Genomic DNA, 13,775 nt, shown 5'->3' with positions numbered 1-13,775 from the left:
TCCATGTTTTTATTTTTATTTTAATTTTTTTAGTAAGAGGGAGTCTTCCAGGTTTTCCCTTAGAAACCATTCAAAAACAAATCTACCCAGCTTACTTATCTGATTTCCTCACTGGTAACAGATTAGTAGTAGATTTTCAGGAAGACAAAAAGCGCAGGAAGTTGGATTCATAGTTATATCAATAGATTACAGTTATAGTGAGATAAGGGGATGGGAAACCAACCAAACAGGCCAAATGACACCTCAGTAAAATACATCTGAATAACACCTCAGTCATTTTTAGCAGGTCCCACAATGTAGAGGCAAATACCTTTATACTCAATATGTTATAAAGATAATTGGTATATCAATAGAACCAAGAAAAGAGGAAATTGTGATTAAGGAGCAGATTAGTTTATTTTTTCCTTTTGAAAGTTTTTCATAGAAAATAATTACAATATGAACTTTTAAAAAAAAGAACAGTGAATCCAAGTTGGATCGTCAAAAATAAATCCCTTTGAAAGTTCTTCCCTAGCAATGTTGAATGAATGAGATATGAATGAACAGGGGCTTGCTTTTGTAATCTTTCATAAGGAAAAGGGAAAAAAAAACATAATTCGAAATTATATACCCACTGAGGAATTATCTTTTTTTTTAATGTTTATTTATTTCTGAGACAGAGCATGAGAGGGGGGCGGCAGAAAGAGGGAGACACAGAATCCGAAGCAGGTTCCAGGCTCTGAGCTGGCAGCACAGAGCCCAAGGCAGGGCTCGAGCTCGCAAACCGTGAGATCCTGACCTGAGCTGAAGTCAGTCACTCAACAGACTGAGCCACCCAGGCGCCCCTATCTTTTTCTTTTAAGATTTTTCTTTACTAGCTAGGTGGGTTTTAGTGTTTACTGTGGCTAAGAATCACCTGGTTGTATGACTAAAAAGTATCTTCTGAGATTCAAAGTTAATAGACTTGGTGCTTTGTAACCATGGGTGCATGTGGTCTTTGGACTGCATTTTGAGAAATGCTTGCTGTTAACAAAGCTCCATGAAGTCCCAGAGGCACCATGGAGATATAGAAGTCCCTTTAGTAACCTGATATCTAGCGGCACCTGGGTGGCTCAGTCGGTTGAGTGTCCGACTTAGACTCAGGTCATGATCTTATGGTTCCTGAGTTCGAGCCCCGCGTCAGGCTCTGGGCTGACAGCTCGGAGCCTGGAGCCTGCTTTGGATCCTGTGTCTCCCTCTCTCTCTGACCTTCCCCCACTTGTGCTCTGTCTCTCTATCAAAAATAAATAAAATGTAAAAAAAAATTTTAAATAAAAAAAAGAAACCTGATATCTGAAGGTAATAAATGGGAAGAAGTAATATAACAAGGATTAGCATTTAGGAAAGAGGTAATGGAATAGGAAGACAAAAATGCAGTGCGAGTCCACATTGGATTTTTGTTATTTTATTTCTTTAAATTTTTTTAATGTTTATTTATTTCTGAGAGAGAGACAGAGTGCAAGGAAGGATGGGGCAGAAAGAAACACACACAGAATCTGGAGCAGGCTCCAGGCTCTGAGCTGTCAGCACAGAGCCGGACGCGGGGCTCGAGCCCACGAACTTGGAGATCATGACCTGAGCGGAAGTCAGACACCCAACTGACTGAGCCACCCAGGTGCCCCAAATTTGTGTTATTTTATTTCTAAATTTATTCCAGGAAATAGATACATACATGCTTTAAAAATGACTAAGCTTTGGGTCCTTTTCACCTTTGTTATGTTTCCATTAATTTTTTTATGATAAATGATTATATTAATTATACTCTTTAGCCTGTGTTTCAACTTGAAACAATAATGCAGAGGGGTGCAGCCCTACAGAATGTGATTGCAATATTACTGAGAGATTTGTTCAATTTATTCCTCACCCCAGCTCTTAGAATTTTACTAATGTGGATGTAATTCATGTTGATTAAAAGATTCTTCTTTCTCATATAATTTTGTTTGTAAGATGATGAAAAGTAATCTTAGTGACTTTTCATGATAACCAGTTACTAAAGAAATTGGGTTTATCCGAACATTTTTTGTGTGGGCAAAGCCAATTATTTTTTGGAAAAGAAAAAAACAAAGAAAGACAAAAGGAAAGAAGGAAAGAAAGAAAGAAAGAAAGAAAGAAAGAAAGAAAGAAAGAAAAAGAAATGACAGCAGAACTGTTTCTGTAATGACCAGTTGAAACAAGAAATCCACTTCTGTCTTTTTAATTATTCCTGAGTCTGTGGAGTTTTGGCATGGTGTGCTTATCAGTTCTCTCGGGCACTTGTTTAATTGGGTGACAAATGGAAGAATATGACAGTTACAGTATGAAAGTTTAGCTAGTCTGTGCACAGGCATTAGTTGTCTAGTATAAAAAGATAACTGAAGTCAGAGATTTTGACATGCTTAAGGAATTCAGAAATATTGAATACTGCTGAAACTTCAAAAGGCTACAATAAAAAGTTTTATATTTTTAATCATAAGCAATAAGATATGTTTTAATAAGTAGTTCAGAATAGTGATATTAAATATGGAATTTTAGAGGAGTGATACAAAAATTTTTGGTAAGGTATTTTTTTTAAATAAGATAGTGGGATCTGTGCAAAATGGTACAATACCCTATACTGGCTCCTAAATTAAAACAGAAAATAAAAAATAAAAATAATGAAAGAGCTTGATTAATTGAAAAAAAATTAATGTTTATTTATTTCTGAGAGAGACAGAGTGTGAGCGGGAGAGGGGCAGAGAGAGAGGGAGATACAGAATCTGAAGCAGACTCCGGGCCCCAAGCTGGCAGCACGGAGCCCGACATGGGACTTGAACTCACGAACCGTGAGCTCATGACCCAAGCTGAAGTTGGACGTTTAACCGACTGAGCCACCCAGGCGCCCCAAGATTAATTTTTAAGCACAAAAAAAGCCTATATCTAATAAATTGCCTTGCTTTAGTATCCCAGTATGGCAGAGCATTTTGCGGTTGGCATTTTGCTAGTGACAGATTGTCCCAGGGTGTGCTTTGTATGCACTACTTGTCATGGTGGATTGACGGTACCCTTGAATCTCCTGCCATCTTTCTCCAATATTGTGTTAGGTTCTTTCACTCCAGTACTTGAAATTTGTACCTGCACATTTTGTTTTAAGTTTATTTATTTTTGAGGGAGAGAGAGTGGGAGGAGGGGCAGAGAAAGGGGGAGAGAGAGAATCCCAAGCTGGCTCTACGCTGCCAGCCATGAGCCCAACGCAGGGCTAGAACCCATAAACCATGAGAACATGACCTGAGCTGAAACCAAGAGTCAGACACTTAACAGACTGAGCCATCCAGGCGCCCCTGCATCTGCACATTTTTTAGTTACTTTGATAAGAAAAGCAAAATAGATAATTTGATTGATACATTTTTATATTATATGGAGCCTCAGCTCACAATTAACTGCTTGACTGAGACTCTGGGTGAGTACTAAATGGACAGAATGGGTAGATTTAGAAATATGCTGATAAAATAAATTACAGAACTGGGATAAATGAAGTGAGAGGCTGTGTTTAGTGTAACTCTTTGCTCACTCAACCTGGCAACACATCTTGTTTGTGGACTCAGTGGCTTTTGCTCAGTCCTAGGTGACACTGTATAACATCTTGGATATGTTCAATCTAACTGCTTCTCTACTTTTTCCATCGAAGAAGAGAGAACACTTAAAGATAGAGGCATATCTTGGAGTGGTTGGATCTAGACATACAGAAAAGATTTGGAAAAGGAATAACAAAAACCATAAGGGGTAGTCCGTGCATGTTCTTTTGCAATTAGAGATGACTGTCTCCAAGGCTAAGGACCCTTTTCAAATCCAATTCTTTTTTATATTAAATTTAGCCTTTTGTGTAACTCCTAATTTTGTATTTTTGCTTAAAAGGAACAGCTGACAACATTGTTGTTGAAAATGATTGTAAAACACTCTTAGTTTTATGTGATGATTCCCATAATATTTGTATTCTGAACTTGGGTTTAGAAATAGATTTTTTTTGCTTTTGTATTTTAGAGTTTGTGATCATTTGAAGTAAATTCAATAACTAAAAGGCAATGAGATTGCAATTCATAGAATAAACAGAAAATAAAATCATTTTTAAATATTTTACTTCTTCTGTTTGCTTTCATTTTTAAAATAAATATAATGAATGCTACCTTGGATCATTTTTATTTTTTGGGTGAAGCCACAGAAATGAACCTCTGGCTCCTGAGTTCCCTCAAATGTAGTTTCTTTGGTCTGGGGGAAGTGGCATTCAGGTCCACACCGGCCACAAGAACTGCAGTGCCTGCCTAAGGACTCTCACCAGAATGCAGGTGACATGCCCAGGCCCCAAACCAGGTTGTAAGCTCTTTGTTGTTTGCAGCTGCCCTGTGGCAGTGAAACTTCTCTTTTTCTAATTATTAATACTGAATCCATCAGAAAACTCTAAGGCAACTCTAGTGTAATAACAATATTCCTTTAGACTTCATATAATGAAGTACAAAGTTCCCATTTATGTAACATGATCAGTTACAGGTACACAAATGTAGCTTTTAGGAAAATGTCAATTTTCCAAGTGTGTATATATATGTAGTTAGGAACCTAATGAAAACGTTTTTTTTTCTATATAGTTTCTTCCAATTGCTGTGATTTTAAGCTCTGCGTTATTTATAAAATAAATCAAACAGCATCTGTAGGAGTGAGCTTATAGATTTGGCCTCTTTAAGACCAATCAAGTGCCACACAGTGAAATTCCATGGTAACCTGGGATTAAGCACAAAGGAGTCCTGATGTTATTTGGCAACCTTGCTGTGACTAAATTGTGTCCACTTTACCTTATTCCATATCAAACTGAATAGACACTTTAAGAAAATTTCTTTTTTCTAGCCTCATGTGTAATTTTATATTTTAAGTGTACCAAAGGACATACATGGACTGTCTCAACAGGTTTACATGTGGGTGTTTGTGTATAATTGTGATGGAGAGTGATTTACGGGGTATGAAAAAAATAGGTCAATCATTATAGCCATGCCTGGACTCATGGTGGCAGGTGTAAATGAAAACTGCACTAAAGCAATTGCTCTCCAAGAAGACATACTCTACTTTGTCCCTAAATAAAGTGTACCCTGTCTTTTGTATTATTCTCTTCACAACGTAATAGTTTATTTCACATGCTATATTTTGATCTACACTGTGTCTCATTCCTTACATTTTACAATTCATAGTTCTGTTGTTTATTCTGCACATGCGTTATGAAAATACATAACTTATTATTATTTATGATCATACATTTTATCCTGTTTACAGTATCACTGCTCCTCCTGTAGAATAAAGTCCAGATAGCTTTTTAAAATGCAATCCTATAAATGGATGATTCTAATATTTAAAAGTGTGTTATTTATTGAAATTATGGAGAGTAAAATTAGGAGAAATAGTTTTCAGCATAAAGTTATTTGCATAGATAAATAATTCAACAATGGGGTATGCTCCTTTACATTCAATTTGTATTTGATTCGTATTTGTGCTTCCTATGTAAATATATGAGTCATTTGAGCATTGATTATATATCATGTACTATTTTAAACTTCTTTTGAACAGCTAGAACAGGTTCCAGAAACATTGACGATGTCAATATATTTTAAATCATGATATTAATTGTGTATAATGCACTAAGTGTAATGTGTGTTATAATGTGAAAATGCAATTAAATTTTGCATCTACTCATGTACATTGATCTACTCATGTATTTTTCACTTGAGGACATATAGCATTTGGTATATGAATTTGTAATTTCCCCACAAAACTTAGTATAAATAACAAAGTAACTTTAAAAGTAAACGATGTTCTTGCTACTAGAATATCATTATTCCAATATGAACATTTTCATATGCTTTTTGTAATTAACAACATGTTTGAAAATTCTTTCTTAATTAAATATTAAGCCCCAGAAATATTGCAGCAGGATAAAGAACTCAGACTATATTGAATTGCAGTTTGATATTAAGTGCTCAGTAAAAGGTTAAAATAAGAATTAATGACTGGCAGAGGAAAAAAAACGGTAAAAATACATTTAAATTTAATATTCATATTTGAAAGTAAACAGAAATGATGCATGTATGTAATTTCTAATTATTATATACAATTTATAATCAAGTACCATATATAATATCATAAAATTATATAATATCATAAATGAATATCATATGATAAAATTATTGTATATTTAATTATAACTTATATCTAAGGCTTATATAGTTACATATATACAATTATGTATGTTTTAGTATCCTATCATGATTTAATTATAAATAATGGGTTACAACATATATATTATACCATATATAAATTTATATATATATATAAATATATATATTTGATATTGGTATTGTCTAAAGGTTTTTGTTATTTTGATAGGTTTAACCATATACAACTATAAAAGATCCTATATTAGGACATAATAAAAAGTAATCAGCATTTGTATTTTACTCTTTAAAAGTCTAATGTAGCATGATATAAGAACATGTGGGAAGTTATATTTCAAGTCTTTAATAAATTAATACTTAGAGTAAAAGGTAATTCATTTGGCTTTTAAAAGCCAAGTTGTATTGTTGTATTAGCCATCACATGGTAAAGTTGTATTAACCATCACATTCATGGCAATATTTGTTATTCATGAGAATGACCCAAGATACTACACCATTCTAACTGACCTATACATCAATCTAGACCAGTTAAATTTTTATTTACTGTAACTCTATTGCTAAAGAGAGAGGGAAAGGTAGAGGGAGAATGAATTAAATTGATGAAGGCAAACAAAGTTTAAAACCCTTACATATAGAACTTGAAAGCCAGTATGATGCTCAGAATGGGTCTTCGATTGATGAGTCAGGAGGTTTAAGACCCAGTTCCAGCTCTAATTTCACTTACATGATACTGAGCATGCTCCATAACCTCTCTGGGCTCCAGATACTTCATTTGTGTAATGAGATGGTGAGGCTGGATGGTTTCTAAGACTCCTGATAGTTCTAAAACTTTTTGTATGCTGTCACTGCTGCATTTTCTTCAAGAGGTTCTCAGAAAAGTTGAATAAATGAATGTAAATATTCTTTTGTTATTTCGAACTAAAACTAACATATTTATCCACCAATTTATTTCACAATCACTGAATTCCTACCATGTGTGAAGTACTGTGTGTAATTATGAATAGGGAGTTTACAGTTCAATAAGTGAAGAAAATAATGTGAACAGACGAGTGTAATTTTATAATTGCCAGGGGCACCTGGGTGGCTCAGTTGGTTGAGCGCCCGACTTCGGCTCAGGTCATGATCTCATGGCTCTGGGGTTCAAGCCTAGCATCAGGCTCCTTGCTGACAGCTCAGAGCCTGGTGTAAACCTGCTTAGGATTCTGTGTCTTCCTCTATCTCTGCCCCTCCCCCACTCATCCTTTGTCTCTCTCTGTCTCAAATATAAACATTAAAAAAATTATAATTGCCATAATAAAACATAAAGAAAACTTTGTGATAAAACAAAGGATTAAGCTATTAAAATATCTTGAGAAGGTTAATCGCCCAATTCTTAGTATATGTATTCCCTAAAATAATTTTCTACTCTTGGGAAATAGTGTTTCTCATGGCTACTCACTGATGAGTTTATTGGGAAAAGGCTAATTGCTTTTCATAAGAAATAATTGTGCTTTTTGAATTATGAGTACTTAACAAAATAAAAAAGAAATAAGGATGATACTCCTAAGGACGGTTATGGTACTCCCAGTGAAAGACTGATTTATCATGTGTTTATCCTTTAGATCATAGAATAGTCATCACCATGGCCTTGAACAAAAACAAAATAAATATAACATTTCAATATTAAAAGTGGATTGGATTGGATTGGATTTTTAAAAACTCCTTATAAAAGAGCTATATTGTACTTATCAGTATTCTATTGTTTCCTATGCACAATCAATGATGATATAAAATTATCCAAGAAACTACTTCAGCGTACTCTAATATAATTTCGAAGCAAATGAAATCTAAGAAAAAATAGCAGGAAAAAGCTGTAAAGTTTGAAGTTCATGAAAATTTGGTCGATGAATAAAAGATGGTCCTGAACAGCTGTTTCTTCTAGTTTCAATGATTTTCGTGTCTGGTAAACGGAAGATGGTAAATAAATGAGAACAGAGGAGAAAAGCAGTTGTTACTTTATTGTTTGAAGTTCCAACATAAACATTTATTATTTTTGTCATTAAAAATGACGCATTGGAACAAAAAGGATATTTTTTTCATATTTTTTCCATATTTTTCCATATTTTTTCTTATCATATGGTCAATAAATAGTTCACAAGTGACAAGCCATTGTAATGGAGAATAAACAGATTCTTATCTGTTTTATACTTTAAGAGCTATAAAAAAAAAAAGTCCCCCTATTGATTTCAGATAAAGTTTCCAGGAACATTACAAGCTTTTTTTTTAAAATGTGCATTTATAGATCTGCGATAAAGAGATATATTATTCATATGATCATGCATTTTATTGAATTGTCGATAAACAATAATCAGTTTAGCCAAAATGACAAACTAATGCTTTGCTTCATTCTGTAAAAAGCGTAGAGCAATATCACATTCACAGAGCTATGTATATAATGGATGTGTGTGTATAATTTTACGAAGTATATATTCATTTTCTTTTGCTTTTTTCCCTCAACATGGATGAAGATATTCTCATATAATCATACTTGTTTTGAGAGACTCCTTGATTGTCTTCAGTACTACAGATCAGAAAACTTTTTCTATTTTTCTTGTAGCTACTGTTGTTCTTTTCATTTTATGTAATTGACTATTTTTTCCTATACCAATATTTCTAGCTTAGTCTGTAGATTAGTCTTACTATATTGTGCTCTAATTGTATATTGATGTGATTTTGTACAAAATTTCTACCTAGTCTCTTTCAAGGGTGAGTTTGATTTAGGAAGGTTTAAAATTCAGCCCCCTGCTCTCTAACTACAACGAAAGGTGTTAGTTAACATTCAGCACTGACATCAGAAAAAGTATTGTGATCTTAATAACCTTGATTGAGAGGTAGAGTATGGATAATTTCAATAAGTTCACATGAATTGAGATCATCTTGTGCCTTTGCTTTTTAATAGTAAACATTTACACATACTTTACATTTACCTTGAATTAATTACTGTGGCCCAGGCACATGATAAGCACTGTTTATGGATCACCTCATTTTTGTTTCCCAAGCACACTGTGCTCTAGGAAAATTTTAGTCATTCCACCCAATAGAAACTTGAAGCTTAAATAGCTTAAGTTGGTGGAGCTACAGTAGTGACCTGGGCATGTACACTTAAGTCTGTTTTCTTCAAAATATATAACATTGTTATGATTTTGACTGCAAATATTTTAAATATGTAATGCCTGACTTTGAAGATGATGGACTCTTAATAGTGCAATTTCGTTTAGGAATGTGGCATGTTTTTTTGTGTGTTTACTCTTTTGTCCCATTTTCTTCACTGTTTTAATATTTTAAAAAATTTGCTTCAGATAGTTTTTCTTCAACTAGTTCTCATTGAATTGATTTTATTACTCCACTGCATCGCTGTGGCATTATATCATCTTTAGACTATGTAAAACTGTAGAGAAATTTGATAGAAAATCATAAAGATGGTTTATTTCCAAGTGAAATGTTTGTACCATTTTATTTTAATCTAAATTAACGTGACTCTATACTATTGGTTAATATAATTACTTCCAAGGAATTTCTTTGAGTTAAGAAGTTTCCATATTCTTCTTTTAGACTGTAAAATTCTCCCAACTGTGAAAATAGTAAGCGGTAGTTTCTTGCAACAACACAGGAACGATATAGGAAAAATTGAAAGGATCTTTTGTATCCGCTCTGATTTTTAACAATATATTTAAAACACAATCTGCATAGAGGCACCTGGGTGGCTCACTTTGTTGAGTCTCTGACTTCAGCTCAGGTCATGATCCAGTGGTTTGAGTTCAAGCCCCATATCAGGCTCCCTGCTGTCAGCACAGATCTTTTGTCTCCTTCTCTCTGACCCTCTCCCACTTGTTCTCTCTCAAAAATAAGCACTTAAAAAATTGTTTTAAATAAAACACAATTCACATAAGTCAATGATAGAAATAAACACCACATTTGTTGTATTTTGAAGACATATTTGTCCTAAATACGTTCAGAAGGTTCGATTTTTCTTTCTACTCCTGGTAAAGTCGCCTCTTCTGTGTTTGCTACTCCACACTGGTCCTTCAACTTCCACAAACACATACAGTTTTCTTCATAGTGCTCAGATACAATCACAAACCACTGTGACACCTCAGAGAGGGCATCATTTTTGGATACTAAGGACTACATTCCCTTGCTTTCAACATCCTCCTTCCAATAGATGAATAAAATAAATTTAAAAAAATATTTTCTCATTCGACATCACAGTTCTCAAAACACTGAAAGCTATCAGTACTGGATTGTTGTCAGTCAGTATTCATTTTTTTTAGTCTTACTCATTGTTATGTTTATCTATTTAATCACTCTTCCATTTTTAGATTATATATGAAGACCTCTATACCAGATGTTCATCTATCAGCTGATGAACAGAAGTTCAAGCTATTTGTGGTACCACCACATAATTCATTTTTGGTAGAGTTAATATATCTATAGAAATGTTTATAGAATAAATTGGCTTTTATTAGTTTCTTTTCATTTCATTTCGTTGATAGTATTAAAGAAACAAGGATGGATGCATTTATTAATGTTGACACTAATAAGACATGTAAGAGCCTTAAATATGAAACCATTGAAAATAAGAGGTTTGCATTTTGACTGTGCTAGAGTTTGTGAACTTTTATATTAAATCATAAAAGTATTAGTGAATTCACTTCTGAGTGATAATAAACAAAATAAAATTATAAATTGGGGCTCCTGGGTGGCTCAGTCAGTGAAGCTTCTGACCCTTGGTTTTAGGTCAGTTCATGATCTCTCAGTTCATAGGTTTGTGTGTGCACTGACAGGACAGAATCTGCTTGGGATCCTCTCTCCCTCTCCTTCTGCCTCTCTTCTGCTTGTGCTCTCTTTTTCTCTTTCAAAAACAAATAATAATTAAAAAATAATAAAATTATAAATAGGATCTGCTAGATTTTTATTATTGTATATTGTGAAAGGCAAGAGATTAAATCAATCTGTAGATATAGAAAGGTATTCAAACTTCTAAATTTATAAACCCATTATTTAAATTTCCTGAATTTATTCTCAAAAACACAGTAACTTAACATAACTGAAGGTCTGTAAAGAGATGGACTACTACCATTTATCTTCTTTCAAAAGTTAAGTGTCAGAAGATTGCTTTCTAAATTCCAAGATCTCATATCTCAATAAACGTGTGCTTGAAGCCAATTTTATTTATTTTTTCTTTTTATTTATTTATTTTTTTTAAGTTTATTTATTTTGGGAGAGACAGAGACAGTGTGAGTAGGGGAGGGGCAGACAGAGAGGGAGAGAGAGAGAATCCCAAGCAGACTCCGCACTGTCAGCACACAGCCTGATGCAAGGCTCAAACCCACAAAACCATGAGATCATTACCTAAGGCAAAACCGAGAGTGGGACGCTTAGCCAACTGAGCGACCTCGGTGTCCCGGGCAATTTTACTTCTTAAAAATTCCTTACGATGACAAATGCTGGAATTTGTTTCTATTATTTTTGTGTCTGTGTGTTGGTGGACAGTAGTTAAACTACATGATAGGACAACATGAAGATTTAAGTTACATGAAACCTTAAGTATTTCCTTTGATGGCTTTAATCCTTCTTTTACCCTTTTGTTAATCATCTATATTTAAATGTCATGTGTATATACACACTCATACTCATACATGTATGCTATACATATCAACATTAGATATGATTTCCCTGAAAAAAATAAGGGATGGTCAGTATCACCATTGGAATAGAGTGGTGGGGAGTAGACAAAGTTGGTGTGATGTTAGGGAAAAAGTATTGCTTTGCACATGATAAACTGCATTCTCAACTATTGCTTTGTACTCATAGTCAATATACATTGTTTTAAGGGACTTGTTACAAAATATCATAGAGCTGTCATGGTACAAATTATACCTTCACTCAGTGCATCTGAGCTGACATGTCTATCCCTTTGTCTTTGATTATTACCTATAAGTGTTTGACTCCCAAGTTAGTAATCCCATCTTTGACATAACTTCTAAGAAATAGATCTGCACTGTTACTCCTACTGGATGTTTCTGGTTGAAAATGTTATTCCATTCAGAAGTCAGAATGCTCAAAACCAAATTCTCTTACATGTTCTCCACAGTGGACCCTATTTGCAACATATCATAATGTTATCACTTATGCTCGAAACCTCAGTTTCCTTTTCCTCCCTTCACTGTGTATATTTTCAGTGTTTCCTAATCTTGCCAGGTCCAATTGTTTTATATAATCTGTCTTCTTCAGATAAATGTTATTGCCACTGCTTTATTCAGGCTTTATCATCTCAATAACGACCTTACTGTCTTCCTTATTATGATTTTCCCCCTCAAACTGTCCCCTTCTTTTTCACTTCATCATGGGCTTATACAAGAACCTAGTATGTGATGTGGATATTATAGTGAACAAAATAGGCAGTATTTCCTGCACTTGTGGAACTTGCATTCCGATGAGAGGTGTCAACGGTAATCATGATAAACGATTAAATTATACTGCATGTTAGAACCTGAAAACTACTTTGGAAAAAGTAGAACAAGGTAAGGAGGAAAGGAAATAATGGTTCAAAGAGGGAAGTGTGGGAAGGTGTATTCATTGAAAATAGGCTAGTCCAAGTAGTCCTAAGAGAGTGACATTTGAACAAAAACTTGAAAGAAGTGAAACAGTGAGCTTATAAATATTTTGAGGAAGAGCATTCCAGATGCAGGAACAGCAGGTCAGAAATCCCAAGGTCGGAAAACAACTAGCATGTTAGCAAAGGGTAAGTGTAGTTGGAGTGGAGTAAACAAGGAAAAGAGGAGAGGGGATGAGTTTAGAGAGGTAACAGGGATAACTGGATAGTATGACATTTGTTTAGTTCTAGGAAGGGTTCTGGGTTTTACCCTCAGTAAGATGGAAAGCCATCATGGAGTTGTGAATGGTGAAATGAGATGATGTGAATTAATTTTGGAAACTGTTCTGGTTGTTGTGTGGAGAGTATCTTTTTTTAAAATACAAAGATCAAAAAAAAATACAAAGATCATCACAATATTTCCCTGCTTCAAACTATGTTTTTTTTTAAATTATCCTGAGGATAAATTTAATTTCTCTTTATTTCCTAAACTCCTCCTCATCTCCTAATACTCTACATCCCAAGAGACCCATGGAAAAATTAGTCTGCAACATGTGATTCCATAATTAAGTGCTATGGCTGAGCACTGCAAACCCCAACTTTATAGAAATGGGAAAAATACAAGTGGAAGTCAGTAAGGAAAATTTTGTGTGGGTGTTTGAAAATGTGCTTAATCTTGAGGAGAGATAAAATAAGTTAGTCAAAGGGGAGAAAAGAAAGACGGGAGTGGAGGATGTATAAGCAAAGGCATAGAATTAAGAATGTCCAGCTGGAAGGCAAGTTAATGTGTGTTAGGGATAAATGGGACAGATGGAAATCAAGCAAAAGAGTTTGGACTTTGAAGGCACCATAAAAGATGGGAAAATTATAGATTTTTAAGTAGAATAAAATAATAAAATCAGTTTTTAGACAGTAGCCTGACAGATGGGTCTGATTTATTGAGGAAAAATGAACAA

General features: G+C 34.1%; 1 protein-coding gene across 2 annotated transcripts in view; it reads left to right on the top strand.

The window, feature by feature from the left end:
- The window catches only part of BRINP3 (BMP/retinoic acid inducible neural specific 3), a 383,884-nt gene that overhangs the window by 240,312 nt on the left and 129,797 nt on the right, over window positions 1-13,775 (top strand). The gene's annotated exons all lie outside the window — the stretch shown is intronic.

Source organism: Lynx rufus, unplaced genomic scaffold (genome assembly GCF_022079265.1).
Source record: "Lynx rufus isolate CCGP_SWC_20201006 ecotype Redwood Valley unplaced genomic scaffold, mLynRuf1.p SCAF_15, whole genome shotgun sequence".
Taxonomy (NCBI): Eukaryota; Metazoa; Chordata; class Mammalia; order Carnivora; family Felidae; genus Lynx; species Lynx rufus.
The sequence above is the reverse complement of the archived record's forward strand: the minus strand, read 5'-3'. Positions and strand labels throughout refer to the sequence as shown.